This window comes from Fundulus heteroclitus, chromosome 10, assembly GCF_011125445.2.
Source record: "Fundulus heteroclitus isolate FHET01 chromosome 10, MU-UCD_Fhet_4.1, whole genome shotgun sequence".
In the NCBI taxonomy this organism is placed as follows: domain Eukaryota; kingdom Metazoa; phylum Chordata; class Actinopteri; order Cyprinodontiformes; family Fundulidae; genus Fundulus; species Fundulus heteroclitus.
Window position 1 is genome coordinate 31,019,994 of NC_046370.1, and position 12,563 is coordinate 31,032,556.

General features: G+C 38.5%; 1 protein-coding gene across 1 annotated transcript in view; it reads left to right on the forward strand.

Annotated features, from left to right (window-relative positions):
* uts2r2 (urotensin-2 receptor 2) overlaps positions 1 to 12,563 on the forward strand; it is a 39,253-nt gene that overhangs the window by 24,262 nt on the left and 2,428 nt on the right. The window lies entirely within an intron of this gene.

Consider the following 12,563-nt stretch of genomic DNA (forward strand, 5'->3'; position numbering starts at 1 on the left):
TACCGGCGAAGCATTTGGAAATGTTACGTCTTTAAGGGCTCATGGACAAAGCAACTTAGCGTGGGTCCAGGAACTCCGAACTCTTTGTCTAACAGAGATAACTCATAATTTCAGAGGTACGTAAACAACACACCTTCACCTCACAGTGCTCCTCCTCCGCTCCAGTGTCTATGCTAGCAGCCTGCTAAAAGCTTTGTGTAAAAACTGCATAACAAGCTCTGATTTAAACTTACCAGTCTAAAAATGCCATGAACACGCACACGTATCGGGATATGGCGTCGGAAGTGAGGTTTGGTCGTCTCATGGCTGCTATCCACGGTCCATTTGGCGTCTCGTTAGTTTGGAGATTCGAGCTCCTTGGCTTTGATTCCATGTTGGAAAAGGGAAAAATCTCAACCCATAATTCTTTTCCTTGACATGATCGTGTGAATGAGTGTTACAGTTAATGACACAGAACATTTGCACCATGTTTTATACTTTTTTTTTTTAAACAAAAGATCAGAAAAAGACTGGATGTTATGTCACCCTTTGAAGCCCAGCATTTTAATAAATAACTCTTCTTTACTAGGCTAGTGAAACTTAAGTAAAACTACTAAGCAAAACTAAGATAAAAGAAACTAAGGAACTATGTACACACAAAAGGACAAATAAAGATGATTCAATGGATTTTAGAGTTCAGTGAGGATCTTTTAAGGGAGATAACCAAAGTTCATCTTAAAGAATTTGAGATGAAGTCAAATTAGCTTAACTAATTTAGAGTAACAATTGGCATGTGATTCAGCCCATTCGCAATGTAATGCAATTAGCTAAAAACACTATTTGACAAAATAACATTTTAAACAATGATTTGCGAAATTAAAAATCAATAACCTTTAGGAACATTGATTCTTGTAATTATTTATATCTAAAATAATGAAACTTCGCTTATTGCTCCTTTTTTAAGATGGTGGATGGATGCTTTAAGGTTGGGTGACCAGACATCCTGGCTCCCAGGGAATATCCTCATTTTGGACGACCTGTACTTGGCAAAAACCATCTCCAAAAATGTTCCTGATTTCAGCATTTTATAAATGAGAAAAAATGTTGGGCGCAGTAAGAGCCATAGGACGTTACTCAAATGACAAAATTTAGAACAGCGCTGCGAGCATGCGTTCCAGGGATCTTGGAGTCCTACAAACACAGACATGGCAACAAAAAAACATTGCGTTGTCATTTGGCAGAGTGACTCACAATATGATAATCGTGACCATATAAAGGTTTTTTTTCCCCCCATTGATTTTCCAAAACCACAAAGAATTTGCAAGAAATGTCAAGGTTTGATATGAGCTTGTAACTGAGAGGACTTTACTCTGGTATCTGACCAAAGACACCAACTTAGCAACTCTGTCATTATATCTGAGGACTTTTTAGACCCCTCTAGCAACTTTTATTCAAAACAGCCACCAAAACCAAATCTAGTGGCTTTTCTTTGTGTTATTGCCGATTTAGCAGTGTCACTTAAAAGCAGCAATCTGTCTACTGTTACTGTCTCACAACAACTGCTAAAGCTGTGTGAGCTCCCCATTTTTCCCTCAGTGCCGTCTCACAGGCACAGTCAGCTGCCTTGTCCTGAAAGCCCTGCATGCAGTCAGAGCAGCGAGAAGACCTGCTATGTTTTCACATTACAAATGTGAAACGCAAAGCTGCTGCTGATTCTGCCCTGGATTACAAAGCTGGATATAAATATAATAAATATAGTTTTTAATCTAGTCTTTTTTCCCTCTGAAACTGTTGCACTAATTACCTCATTACCACACACCTTGAATCAGTTATTTACCTCGTTCAATGTGAGTGCCTCTGATTTGATGACTATGTTTTTGGTATAATTAGATGTACATAGTGTGGAGTCGGGCAATGCATACTAATGCACGCATTATTTCATAAAGTAATGTTAACGTATGTTGCATTTGAATGAGATTTTAACAACAGTTAAAAAAATCTATTAATCGGATTTGGTTTTTAAGCCATATCGCCCAGCCCTACAAACAGCCTGTTTCTGTGGCGGCTGGCTGCACGCTTCGATGTTTGAGTTCACAGAAAGGAGACCGTACTTAGCTTTGGGTCCAGTCTGAGGAAATGTTGTGGCTTTTCAATGCTGCTGTAGACAGCGTAAATAAAGAAGCAATTTGAATCAGGAGGAAAGTTTTGTAGAAGCCAGGAAGCATCCTGCTGTGTGGGTGGTCCAAGGGAACTGCTACAGTCTCACATTTCTCCTGGCTATCAGATTAATGTCTAATATTCCTCATGGCTGAGGCATTACATTAAGAACTGCAAGTAAAAGGATGCTAATACACTTTCCAAGCAATAATATAATGGAATTAAACAGATCAAGCTCGATTTATACCCCTACATTAGCTCTGGTGCCAGATAACAGTTAAATATGTTGACAAATTAAAAATTTAATACAGAGGCATAGTTTGAGAGGGTGGTCAAATGTATCACTTTATAGGATAGTAATTAAGATAAATCTAAGCAATGATGTTTGATTGTTGGTGGGAACCCCTAAAGTTGTGATGTGGCAGTTAGTTTTTAACCTTGATCCAAACCATTAACTTTTTTGAACATGTCAAAATGGAAAATATTGAATTGATATTTGTTAGATGGGAATGCAGGTGTTATGAACAAATGGAAACTAGCTCAAGCTGACTTCTGTGCTCTGATTTTTCCCATCATCTTCTCCTGATTATCTTGACATCCTTGAAACAAAAGTCAAACTAAATGTCATCCTCTTGAATATTCATAATAATCACTGGATGAGATTATCCAGCTTTGTTCCCTGCACAACATTTGTAAATGGAATTTCTCCTGAATATTTCAAAGCTTAGTGAGTCTGCTCAGTATGGAAAACAACTCCTCTGGCCTTTCCCACTTCCTGACAGCTTTACTTAGTCTTTATTGTATTTGACACAAAGCAATCCCATGGTGCTCCTGTCCTCTTTGTCCCTTCTTTCCCTAATTTAAACACATTGTCTTCTGTCCCAGTTTAGCTCCTTTGCCTCCTTTAATCAACAGCAATTTGACAAAAATGGCCTTTTGTCCCCAATTTTCTACCTTTTGTCACACCTCCTTCCCTTCCCCTTTGTCACTTCTAGTCTGCTCCATCAAAGTCCTCATGTGCCGCTCAGGAACCAGTCTCTCGCCGCCTCAGCGAGCAGTAGTGAATCATCTTGGCCCCTTGATAGCATCCTGTGATGAAGCAGTAAAGGAAGTTAACCGAAGGTCACATTAATATAAAAAATGACTGCAGCTCACTGATGTTGTCAACAGTCTTGTTTCATCAAAGTTAGAATAACCTTCAGACAACGGGGGGAAGATAGTATGTGGACTATCTTCATTTGAATGAGCTGCGCTTGCTAATGAAGTTGCAGAAATAACAAGGCGGAAAAGCTGGGCAACATATGACTGCACCTTTTCATCTTCTCACATCACATCACCTTTCCAGTGGCATGCTAGGCAGGTGGCTGACATGTTTTGAGAGGTGAGCGCCAGCTCATCAGATTCGAATGGCTGATGGGTTTGCAAAGATATTTATGGATCTTCTCAAGTGGCACTAACTAATTAGGTGTAATTAAAACATCAGGAAGCCAGTCAGGAATCAACCATCAGAGTGAAGAGCAGTCAAGAATGTGAAGGAAATATTAACAACAACAACCAGACAAGGTGAGGTGAGGTCATCGTGCAGAAAATTAAGTTGAGGGATAGATTTGCATCTTCCTCTTTTTTTCCGTGGGCCCGAATGGAGTTCAGAGACCCTTCACATGGGTGCAGGGTAGAATCCAAGCTAAGGACTGTCTGCATCCTGTGAATCAAAAGGAAAGCAGCACTGTTCTTTCTAAGCTGTGCAGCAGAAAGCTGATGCTGACATGGAGACATCTATTGACAGCATCGCAGAACTATCATAATGCCGGTTTGCTTAATTTGTAAATCAATTGTAAATAATGCCAGACCGAGCCTGACCTTCTGAAATGCCACACAATAAAGCAGCAGACCAACCGTTATTAATTAAATAAAGCAATCTACAAAAACTTTAATAGCCTCATATCAGAACATTTACTCACATCAATCAACTCTGCGGTCACATCTGAGCAATTTGGCAGGTTTAGCGTCCGCTTCAGGTTACACCAACTTTCTTCATTGTTTCACTGGGAGATGCTAATAGCCGTTAGCGGCTTCCTTGTTTTTACCCCTGCTGTGCATGCACAGTACGTACTTCTGTTAATATCGTAAATAAACATGAAAGGCTTTATTATTTTTGTTTTTATTGAGTAAAAACAAAACATAACACCAAAATAACAATACGCCAGCAGGACGTGATAATCTTTCATAAGAACTTTGTATGCAACCAGAGTGAGTTATAGACATAAATTAAAAAAAGGCAAATAACGTGGCTATGCACCTTTAATAGGGAACATTAATATCAGTTTATTGGTGTAATTAAAGATTAACTCCTCTAGTCAGTGGCGACATGACCCGCATATGCCTGACGTGCATCATTTTTGGTAGATAGTCCGCTACAGCGCCCTCTAGCTTCCCAAGTTACCAATTTGAGTCCTAATTATTTCCAGGAGAAATGATTACATTAATAAAAATCAAGTGTCCTAAAGATTATTGATTTTTATGTAGCAAATCATTCTTTAACATTTTATTTCCTTAAGTAATGTTTTATCTAACTTGGAGTTGCATTGTGAATGGGTTGAACCAAATGTTGTTCTAAATTAGTTAAGCTAATTTGGCCTCATTCCATATTCTTCAGGATGATCGTTGGTTCTCTAACTTGGATCTGCAGTAAACCAAGATTCACTGAATTATTCTGATGATGATGACTATCTTTATTTGTCCTTTTGTGCGTACATAGTTCCTTAGCTTCTTTACTCTTAATTCTGCTTAGCAGTTTAGTTAAGTTTCACTAGCCTAGTAGAGAGGATTTGTTGATTGAAATAAATGTTTAATTCAGATGACCAGCATTCTTTAATGGTGTGCCCTGGATGTGCATTTGTTTCTGTTAATACATTCTTTACCTTTAAGAGAAGTTGTCACTTATTTATTCCATATTTGTGTAGAGTTTGCTGTTAGAAGAATGTCAGTGCTCAAATCACCCTTTCAACTATTGTCCTAATATCAGCTGATATTCATCGGACAATATCTAACAGGCTGAGAGTTATTTAATAACTTCAAACATATGTAATGGCACAACTCTGTTTTGCTGGAAGGTGGTCCTCTGTCACAGTCTCTAGTTGTATACAGCGTCTAGCGGGTTGTTTGCCAGGAATACCCTGTATTTAGTTGAGTCCATCATCCTATCTGCTTGAACCAGCTTCCCAGCTGAAGAAAACCATCCACACAGCGTGATGCTGCCAAACTTCAAAGAGGAAAGTTTCTTTCTTTTAATGATATGCATTGTTTAATCACAAATTACTTTTTATTTGGTCAAAAGGTTGAAGTCTTACCTGACTACCTCCTTCCGTTACGTGCTTTGTGCCTGGCTTCTTAGTGGATCCCTGCAGCTACTCCAGACCTACCATGGGTCTCTTGGCTGCTTCTCTGGTTAATTCCTGTGCATATATTGTTGCCGTATGGGCTATGGCAACTACAACAGGGTTAAGTTCAAGGCAACTGGACTTTGCTCCGTTTTTCTGAATAACTTTTGACACCTACTGTCAATTCTGGATGCTCGCAGTTGAGCAACCTGGAGTTTGGGAACTGCTGTTTTTAAGCACATGGAGGCTCCTCCTAGAATCACTCAGAGTCAGAAGCAAATCAACGACCCACCTGTCCCCTTTCTGGTTCATTTGTCTGTGGTTTCATGTGAGTTGTTTGCTTGGTCACCTGAATCCTGATGAAACCACTTATGTACTTCCTTTGAAATGAGTTTCAATGCAGGGACGTTGTAGACACTTAAGTTGTTAAAACTGTTGGAAATCTTGTACCATACTTGGTCCGGTGTTTATGAGACATGTCGAAAAGACAGCAACTTGCAATACATGGAAAGCAACAGCTTCCTTTGCACCTCAGACGCCTCAACGAAATTATCTGAGAAAGCAGGCAGAGCAGCTCAATGGAGTCCCTGCTGTGTGACACAGTCTGCTGTTAGAACGGCATAAAAGATAAAACCAAACAAACTTGGAGGCAAAGCTTGACACAGATGAGAGCACAGTCTGTGATGGTGCTCTCATCTGCATCAGTGCAAAAAAACTTAAGACTTCCTGTAGATCTTCCTTGGATGTAGCTGACAGACCTTTGTTGTGCCCTCTCTTCGTCTCCTTTCATTTCTCTCATCTGAAAGTTGCCTTTGTTTTGCTTGCAGTTGTCTGTTTTTAACTTGCGGCACTTAAGATCAACGCTGCTGTTATTGGACATAACCTTCCCTTAGTGTTTGATAAAACAAACAGCTTTCTTACTTTTTCAGAAGTTGAAATGTAGGAAGAGACTGGCTAGCTTTAAATGTCGTATAGATGTTAGTAGATTGGATAAAAGGACACCAAAGGTCGGAGTCCACATGATCTGACTCTAATTGAAAACATCTGCTACCTGTTAGGTTGTCCTGAAGAAAAGATGTTCAGTTGGATTTGAGTTCCTCTGTAGAGTCTGTTGCTGTAAGACAATAGGTTTGTTTTGGCTTTAAATAACAAATAAATACAAACAGGCAATTATTAACAAAATTAGTAATTTGTCTCTCAGTCATCTTGTTTTTTAATGGATACCTGCCTTTTGAGGTGTTGTATTATAGAACACATTTTCTTTGCCCAGACAAACCTCATACTGTCAACTGTTCTGAATGGCATATGCCACTTTGAAAAGTGGCATGGCAGATATCACTTTTTGTTGTAGGTGCTGCTGTGGATTTGTGTGGAAATATGTCTTGTTGTGTCTGCATTTTACATCTTATCTATGTGCATCCTGAGTGTCTGTCTCAAAAAGATTTCACTATGGTAACACATGACAATAGAGATTCTTGATTATCAGCTGCTTAATTAAGAGCCTATGGGAACGATCCATATATTTATCTGATACCGTTTTACTGAGTTCCATCACTTTTCTTTCCAGCAACAAATCATTTAGCATTTTAACAATGGGGAAATTTGGAAATTGGTATAAAATATATGAAAGTCAGCAAAATGCTCAGAAAGGTTAAGCTACACAATTTTAATAGTTTGAAGATAAAATTTGGAATATTGGAAAATATGTAGAATTATTTTAGGTGTATATTGAGAGCTGATGGCAGGCAGAAAAATATCCACTTTGTATATTAAAGAAAAATGGGAAAAAGAATTGATGGAATGTGGCAGTCAGTGGTTTGTAATCTGTAAAACTCAGTGCACAGCGACCTGTTTACGGGTATGGAGGGAATTCAATTGGAAAATTATAGTTAGATTTTTTTTTATAACCCCTAAGATTCGTAAGGAAATGGAATTCAGCCCACAGCCTTGCTGGAGACTTTGTAGTCAAATAGATGTGGATCATACACATATATTCTGGACTTGCCAAAAAATAACAGAATATTGGAATAGCATATGCCTTTTATAATAGGGTACAAAATACCCAGAAGGTGTAAAATGTTATATTTGGGGTGCTTAACTTACGACGTACTTCAAGACACATACCTGGTAAAAATACTGTTATCAGCAAGTAAAAAGACCATTACTAGATTATGGTATAAAGAGGAAGCACCGACCATGACGCAGTGGTTATGCATTGTGGAGGAAACTGCTTTAATTAAAAACGTATTTATAAACTGAGACTGTAAGAAACATGGCTTGATTATTAAAAACAATGTGGACACTATCACTGCAAGCAGATGATCATTAGAATGCCGATATGAATGAATATGCTGATACAATGATGTATGTTGTTCCTTTTCTACAGAAAGTTCAGTAAAAAAATAAGGTACAAAAAAAACATGAGCACTTTTCAGTTTATCATGATAAATTCGCAAAACCTGCGACATTGTCGTCACACTACTCTAAAATAATTTAGTACATCTTTATAATTGTTTAGTGCTTTCCAAATAATCCTACTTACCCTAACTAACGAATCACTTTAACTTTTAGGAATTCAAAGCACAGCTCTGTTGCTTTTGAGACAGAAAATCACTTGCTTATGCGACTGTTTTCATAGACTCGATCTTCTGTTCCCACCTGCTTTAAAATAAATGTTTGATGTCTTTATAATTGGCTTTTGCATTTTATACAATCTTCTAACGCAAAGTAATAACCTTTGCTTTTTACTGATTCCAGTGATTCAGTTCACTTAAACAGTTCTTTGCTGTTATTCAGACGGAGCATCATTTGCATGTGTGATCTGAGAGATAATAAATTCATGATGTGCATGCAGCACGTGTCCATTAAATATTAGTGAAAAGGTTTTTACATGCATTTCCTTTATGAATATTGAATAAGTTATGGTATTTGCTAAATTTGGCAATTTAATTACATATTTAAGTTACAGTTTCATGAATTATTTATTACATTGAAACTTTTTCACTTCTAGGCCCAGTTGGCCAACATCATCGTTAAGCTGCTCTAAAATAACCGGATGTATTCTTATAACTGAGTGCTGCATTCTAATCAGCCCTAACACTCTAACCAATTAGTTACATTCGCCTTTACCAATGTATTACGCTGCTCTGTTGTTAGAACAGTTTGTGTGCAATCTTTTTCTCTGGATCTGCTTTATTCAGCTACTTCGGAACCTTTCATGCAGCTTTTTTGTTTCCAGAGGTTTTATCTCCTTAGTTTAACATAGTAAAATAATTTGTCAATTACTGCCGTTTCATGCGCAGCGTGTAGTTTGATCAGAGCCCTGTGGTGCATCATTTTGCTGTCATTCCACATGAAAATGGTGTAAATAAAATGTAATGAAATTATTGTATTATAGTTGCTTCACATTATCATCAGCCCAAAATCCATGTTCATAATAAAAAGATAAATGCTGGGCATTATATTCATGTTTAATCAGTGTCTTGTTCTGTTACATCTTTTTACTTTTAGCCACAGTTTGCAAGCAAAGTTGTTTTCTTATAGGTTATTTACTGTGCTTTATGGGCACCAGATTATGGTAAATCTATACTAAACCTGATGAGAAGTCTCCTATCCTTGAAGTTCCTGGTCTGTCAATAAGTAATTTCCTTCAAACAGGCATCTTACTTAGGGGATAACACACTTCTGTCCAGTGCCCATAAGAAAGAAATCTATGAAATCTTTATTTGTCATTGTCTTCTGCACTTAACCCATCGCCCTTAAGCCTGGTTTATGCTTGACACCTCCGCGAGGCCAAAGGTTTCCGCTCCGCGTACTTAGGAGAATTCCTAACTACGCAAACCGTCCCGTGTGGAAAAACATGGCGGACGAGCAAGCGTTCCTTCTGGCGGGGGTTTGTGAACACTGACATCTTTATGATTCGGTCCATAAAGATCACAGTGATCAACACATTTTTAACAATTCCTGGACAGAAATCACCGTCACTCTTGGAAGAAAGGAAAAGGCTTTAAAATGTTGAAAACAACCTGTGGTTTCTACTTTTATGTGTAGTGGGGGTGTAGTACACTTGGCATAGGAGCACAACGCTGCCCTCTAGAGTCTGGCAGAATAGTGTTACTTCGGAGGAAAAGCTGCACAGAGCGTAGATGAAGCAGACGTGTCCGCACATCTAGTTTCCATTCGGGACGTACGTGTGTCAAGCTTAAAGCAACCCTTAGACAGCGGTGGGCAGCTTACAGCTAACATCCTTTGCTAGTCCCAGGGGAAAGGAACGAGTTTACCTTGGATTTCACAGGGCCTTTTAGAATGGCTGTCCGTGCATTGCATGTTCAAGCTTCCAGCTGGTCTTAGCAATCTCCTTATGGAGTGTGAGCTCCATTGTAATGGTTTTCATCACAGCATATTCATGTTATGCGTGTACTGTCAGAGTGACCCAGTCATAGTGCAGACCTAAATCCAAAGGACATTGATTGCAAGGCTTGAACACCTAGCTAAGCGTCAGCTTTTGGGCAAAGGAGAATAGGGTAGAAATGCCCATTCCTAGATGTACTAAGCTGCTAAGGAGAAAAGTGACTGCAGGATATGCATTTCATAGAAGTTTCCTTTTAGTTATTTTTTCTAACAAGAGTGTTTTAAAAGCCGAAAAAGAGAATCTAACGATCCCGAAAAATAAACTATGATAAAATGAAGTCGAATGGTTTGATTTTCTCTCGGTATTATATGTTGTCCTTTAAAGCCTGGTTTGGCTGTGAGGACAAGCAAAGCTTACTTTTCCTATGCTACTTCATTGATAATGCTGTATTTAATTTAAGCCCTGGAAATGACCTGGAAATGTTCTGCCTAAGCCTCTTGAATTTCATTGGCAGTATCTCTCCTTTGTGCTTTAGTTAATCTCCCCCACTGCCTGTTCTGAGTCTGTAAGGTTCTTCACAGTAAACACTGTAAGCATTTATACTGACAATTGCAGGGGATTATTTACAGATAATTCTATTTTGAAGTTATCTAAAGCCATGCAGCGCATGCAATGAGTACCCTTGTTTCTCAGTTGCAGTCCTTCCTGCATTGCTGCTCTCTCTCTTGTTTGTGAGTTAATTGCCTTACCACCCATTCTTGACTTTTTCACGGGGAATTCCTTTGTTTAACAGTGAGATCTAATTTTCCTTGACACCATCTAATCTAATAGGCTGCCAAGAGGATTGCAACTCCCCCTGAAAAGCTCCCACAGAAGAACACACAGGGACACAAGTTGTTTGTGTTTCCTGAGGGGGAAGTAGAGCAGACAAACAGAGGCGCAGCGATTCCAGCTTTATAGCCTTTCATTTATTGAGAGAACCTCTTTAAAAACATGAGGCAAGAGCAAGTTTTAAAACTACTTTGATAACTTTGAAAAAAAAAAAAAAACATAATTGTGATGCACAACCACACTCCAACTGTATCAACTTTTATGCAAATCGGATTGTAAGATGGACCAGACCAAGGAAGATCCACACTGGCTGGTATGTGGCAACAGCTCATTAGCTGATTATGCCTGGGATAAATAAAGAGAATTTCAGAAGACTTCACCATATCACAATGCTTTGGTTAAAAGCAAATGCTTGGATGAGGTTTTAAGCAAAGGAACCTAGCATAGCTTTTGGGAAATAAAATTCTATAAACCCTCTGAGCGTACCCGACTTTCTTTGTTCTTTCTCCAAATCTTATATTTTCTACTTGTAGAGTAGTCCTTTTACTTTCTACAACTGTTGAGCAGTCATCTGTAATTATGACAAATATTTTTATTAGATTTCTAAATATTTGAATGGCATATGTCATCATTTTCAAATCGTTTCAATTGTTTTCAGGCTTCTAGGTCACGATAGTTGCAAGCTGCATTTCTACTGTAGGAACCTTTTTCTGGAACCTCAGTGGTTTTCTAGTGTAGTTTTTCCTCCCCGCTGCGTTCCCACTGAAGGAATATGTATGAAATCAAACACAATAAGGTAACATCCAACCCGAAAACCACACTGCTAGAGAGGTAGGACTTTTTGGATGGACCTTGAGGTGAAGATGGAGTTTTGAACTAGGGAGGATGCTGAGCATTTTCCCAGCCACCACAATATTTTTCTACCTAGGGCTGCTAGATTTTAATACTTCACCTACCTAAAAGAAGATATCTAGCCTTTAGCGATTTCTGTGAAAGGATTGTAGAGTAGAAACTACAGCCGTAGGTGAGCTGCACTTTACCTGCCATAACACTCCATTTGAAGCTGCGCTCAGCAGGTGGAGCTCCATAAATGAGCACTATTTGAGTAAAGGGCATCAAAATGCAGTGTTAAAACAACGAAAAAACAATCTTGTGCATGTGTGCTCTCTGTGGGCAATGCTGTGGGACGGGGATGTTTTTTAAAATTAAAATAACCGCAAATCGTTTTTTAAATGCCCATCCCTAATTGCTATTCCCACTACAATGCATTCGTGCTTTAAAGTTTAAGATCATGTGAGGACACATAAAAAATTAAAATGACTCATATAATTGAAAAAAACATTTTTAATTGAGAAAATGCGAATGTAAAACCTTTGTGACTTCATATCCAGTGTTACACATACCCCAAAATTTTAAATGGAGATGGGGTGATTATGTCACCCCACCGCACAGTGTACTCTGTAGCCCTATTAGCAACACAATGTCTAACGAAGGTTGTATAGTACTGTGATCGGCCACTGGTCCAATGAAGGTGCAAATAATCGGTTTGTTGCTGCAAATATCCTAATCTAGACTTTAAGGTAGGGGTTGGTCAGAAACCTGTAACTCATTGTTTGAGTTCTGAATCTATTGTCATTCCTGATGATTATTTTTCTACAAAGCATAAATACTGTTGGAGTCCAAGTGTAGATGAGCACTGTCTCACGAACCTTAAGATATGTAAAGGCTTGGCTTAGTTTAAGACTGGATGCACTGCTAACACATTAACAGTTAAAAAATATTAATACCCACTGCAAAAAAAACTCTCTCATTCTCACTTTTGTCTTTTAACTTCGGCTCAAAACACAATAATGTGTTGAAATAAA